The sequence below is a fragment of the Sminthopsis crassicaudata genome, chromosome 1, assembly GCF_048593235.1.
Source record: "Sminthopsis crassicaudata isolate SCR6 chromosome 1, ASM4859323v1, whole genome shotgun sequence".
Classification (NCBI taxonomy): Eukaryota; Metazoa; Chordata; class Mammalia; order Dasyuromorphia; family Dasyuridae; genus Sminthopsis; species Sminthopsis crassicaudata.
This window is the reverse complement of record NC_133617.1, coordinates 105,893,793-105,898,524: the sequence shown is the minus strand read 5'-3', so window position 1 is coordinate 105,898,524 and position 4,732 is coordinate 105,893,793.

Sequence of the window (4,732 nt, the reverse complement as noted above, 5' to 3'; positions counted from 1 at the left end):
ATTTCACTTGGCATCAGCTCATTCTATCCAGGATTTTCTAAAACTTTGTCTTTCCAAATTGATGGGTACTCCCCTGAATTCTTATTTCCCTCTCTCCTCCTTCCCCCTCCCTTTAAATCTCCTTTTCAGGATTAGAAAGCTTATTTTATTTGTAACTATTTCTTCTATAGTATTATCCTTCCTTTTAACTTCTCTTTGAATCCCAATTTATTTCCCTTGTGAGTTTTCTCACACCAAGTAGTTAATTTTTGTTTATACTTTGTGTTTGTTTATGTTCAATATTCCATTATCTCTTTTAGAGAAGAGTGAGATTTTTTTGATTACTGCCATCTCCTGTTCTCCATGGTTGTGTGCCCTTTTCCTCATACATCTAAATTATGAGAAGTAATAATTTCATTCTCTTTTTCCTTTTCTCTTCTAGAAAATTTCTTTTACCTTTCCTTTACTACACTATTAACTTTCACAACCTTCAGAACAGAATCAATCTACTTCAAAGTCTTTTTCTTTCTTTTTTAGCTCTCTCATTTCCTTTTCATGGTATGTTTAAGTATGCTTATTTCTTCTTTTGCTGTTATGTTCATTTGACTATGTTTTGTGTTATGTTCATGATATTATAATATTTGTTAATTGTTTTATATATGGTTAATTGGTTATTGTCCTTCATTCTCAGAAAGAACTAAAATGATATCATGGTGTTGGGCTCAGCATACAGTATGTGCAACTGTAACTGATCAGACCAGTACCATCTTAGGATGTTCTCCATGCCTGGCATAAATAGTCTATATGAACATTTGGAGTGGACATTTCTCTAAATTTGTGCATCTCATATTTATTTTGAGCTACCTAAGACAATTCAGGTGGAAGTGATTCAGATTCTAGGCATGGTACTAGTATACTGTTCAGGTTTCTCAAGCACATGACAATGCAGTCAGCACACTAGCTCTGTAGAACTTCAGTTTGGTAGGCAGTCTAATACCTCTTTCCTCCCACAGTTTCCTTTGGATCCTTTCAAATACTGAGCTAGTTCTGAAAATAACTGTGTCAAGCTTATCAACTATGTACATCCCTGTAAAGAATACTCTCAAGATAAGTGAATTTATCCACAGCATCAAAATTTTTCCATTTGTTGTAATTAAATGGTTCTACATATGGATGGTGTGGTGCTGAATGGTGGAGAATCTCTGTTTTCTTAGTGTCAGCTATTAGGCCAAAATTAGCATAAGCAGCAGAGATATGATCCATGCTTTGTTGCATCTCAACCTCAGAGGCTCATTGTTTTGCATGTTATTTTGCATATTATTTTGCTTATACACTATTGTTAATAGTTAAGTTGCTTATTTATATTTATGGTTATAGGTTTTGAACTTGTCCCAGCTAATCTTTGCAAAGGATAGTAGAATTCTCTCTAGGAAAGGAATGTAACTCTCAATCCTAAGGGCCAGTTACGTGGAACTTTTTCCTCACTGATGAAGACTGATTACTTAATAACCTGCTCTTGCACAAAGAGTAGAGTTGGTAAAATTGGGAAGGAAGGATCTTAGGATGTTTTGATTTCTAGCTTTGAGAAAGTGATTGCAGTTTTTTTTCAGGTCCATGAAGGGAGCAAGACTCTGGGAAGAACCTGACATGAAAAGAACTGAAAGTTTGTCACGTCTCTATCCCCAACTTCCTACACTAGAGACTTGAGTAAATTTTCCCCTTGGGTGATATTTGGGAGTCTCTTTCAGTTGAGCTGAGTTATCTCATTCCCAAAGGGAGAGCTCATTTGATTTGTATCTTTGGTATATATTCTCATATGTGTACTTCCTCTGATTTCTTGTTTTGCTATCAACTTGGATAAATGTATTTCTTTGTTTTTTGCTATATAGAACTGGCATTTGATGGGAAGGATAAGTGTTGGATAGATTTCTTGGGATCCTTCTTTCCTGTTAAAAAATGGTGATCAGAAACTTATGATGGATCTAAAAATTACTTATCTTATGCTATTTAAAGAAGCATACTGATATAATACTAGCCTGAGAAACTTCTAACCCCAAGTTTCTGTTTTACTCTTGGTGGGGATCAAATTCCCTCTTGTAAAAGGGTGAGGGAAAAGACCCTAGAGTATGTATTCTTGCTGACCCATGATGGACAGACTCATGTCCTACATGGACAAACAAAACAACAAGTACAATACTACTTACCCCCTTATACTTATTATGTGTCAGATACTTGTACTAAGTACTAGGGATACAAGGAAGAGTAAAAACCTGGCTCCTGATCCTGACATCAAGGAGCTTATAGTCTACATTGGGGACACTATATGCAAACAACTATGTACAAACACAATACATAAAGGATAAATTGGGAGATAATCTCAGAGGGAAGGCACTAGCATTAAGGGAAATATGGAAAAATTTCTTACAGAATCCTTTAATTGAGATTAGAAGAAGCCAGGAAGTAAAGGTGAAGGAAGAAATTCCAGGCAGTGAAAATACAGCCAGGAGATGGACTATCTTGTTGGAAGAATAGTCAGGAGGCTAGTGCCATTGTATCTCAGAGGATGGTGGGGAATAAAACATCAGACAACTAGAAAGACAAGAAGGAGCCAAGTTGTAAAGGGTTTTAAAACCCTAAAAATACTTTTATATTTGAATTGAATTGAATATAGGGAATTTATTGAGAAGGAAGCTTGACAGTCAAACCTGTGCTTTAGGAAGATCACTTTTAATAACTGAGTGCAAGATAGATTGAATTGGGGAAAGATTTGAGTTAGAGAAATCATCAAAAGGCAGTCAAGAGTGATCTCAATGAGAAATGATGAATGTCTAGTCTGAACTAGGGTGGTGGCAGTGTCAGAATTGAGAAGAGGGAACATGCAAGTGGCATCTTAGCACAAAGGCAGAACTGACAGGATGAAGCCTTTCTTCATTGTGTCTGATCTACTATTGGCTCACAATATTGCTTCTTCCTTTATTTACTGTTATTTTATGGACCTTAGTAAGATGGGAAGCCTAGATCTGCTCTGAAGTTCATAAGGTCCTCCTTTAGTCAAGTCAGAGTAGAAGAAAAGACTTGGGTTTAAATCCCTTCAATCTCAAATATATTTGAAACTGAAGGGATTAAACCCAAGATATATATATGTGTGTGTGTGTCAGGATCAATATATATATATTCTAGGCTTGACTAGAATAGCTCTCTTCTGGAACTCTTGGATTCTGAATTGGCTTGCTGTTTTATAGAAAGACTTTTTGAGATTTTTACAGATTTTTCTTAGCTAATACCAACATCTGGGGAGCTTTGTACTATTTCATTCAGTGGCTTTCAAGACCTCTTTAACCTAGTCCAATGTCTTTTGAATGATTGACTGGTTTAATAGAAATGTTCCCACCTGGTTAAGGTAGTTACTTTAAGTGAAGTGGGGTGATTGATTGAGCATTCCATAGAGATCTAGGCCTGGTTCACACACAGTTCATACATCTGATTGATTCAAGAGAGAAACCTGGGTGACCCAAAATCTTGCATATATAAAGTAATTTAAAAATTCAGATCTGTATATTTATGGGTATGATTATTGTTAAATTTTTATTATAACAATGTTGATAATTATTATTATTGGCTTTATAGCTAATTTAGGGAATCATTCCTCTGCTCTTTTTCATAGTGCGATATTGAATTAGCTCCTAACAAATTTCAATTTTCCTCTTTCAGAGCTCTCTTTTTCCTTTCTAAGCAGCAAAAGCCTTAAGCATAAGTGATAGTTTTGAATATAGTGAATTGATCACAGGATAGGGAAACTGAAGGCTCTGAGTTCTCCTGGCTGTGTCACTTAGTTGCTCTTCAAGCTTGGGCAAGTCATTATCTGTGTGGGTTTGGGTTTCCTAATTTGTAAATGGAAGGAAGTAGACAGGTGATTTTTATTAGACCTAGTCAAGGCTCGCATTATCTTTACATCACTAGAAATAGTGATCCAGGAAGAATTCCTTGAAATTCTTAAAATGTATACGAGCGCGTGCGTGTGTGTGTGTGTGTGTGTGTGTGTGTGTGTGTGTATGGATTTAATTGAGTACAATTGAGCTATACTGGCCAGCCTACTTGCTGTTCTTTATTCGTGATATTCTCTATCCTAACTTGTGTACCTTTGCCTTTGCTGTCACTCATTTTTCCCTTCCTTGGAATGCTCCTTCTCCTCACCTCTGCCTTCAAATACTCAGGTGAAAGCACATTGTCTTTCCCAGTCTTCCCCAGGCCCACTCTCACACCTTTCTTTGTGATTATTTTTCACTGATATTTTATATATTTTGGATGCACATAGTTATTTATATATACTCTACCATATTAGCAGGTGAGCTTCTTGAGGGGAGGCCTTGTTTTTGCCTGACTTTCTATTCAACCTCCCTTTGTCTTATTTACTTCTTGATGGACTATCTGATGCTGCCTCTCTATATAAAACACTGAAGATATTTATTTTTCTACAATCAGATTTCATGACCCGTTTTTCTTTTGAAAAGGACTAAGAGGACTAAAACATAACCTATTCCCTTCTTCTCCTGTTTTTCCTATTTTTGTGTAGGGCGAAGTGAAGTTTTACATCAAGTGCTCTTCTTAGCCACTACTCTTAAACATAGAATCATGTTTACATTGACATTGTTCTGAAGTTTAAATTCTCAGTTGATATCAGCAACTGTATTCTAAAAGGAATCACCTCTACCCTTATCAACTCCTTCTTTAAAATAAATGGAACAAAACAAGC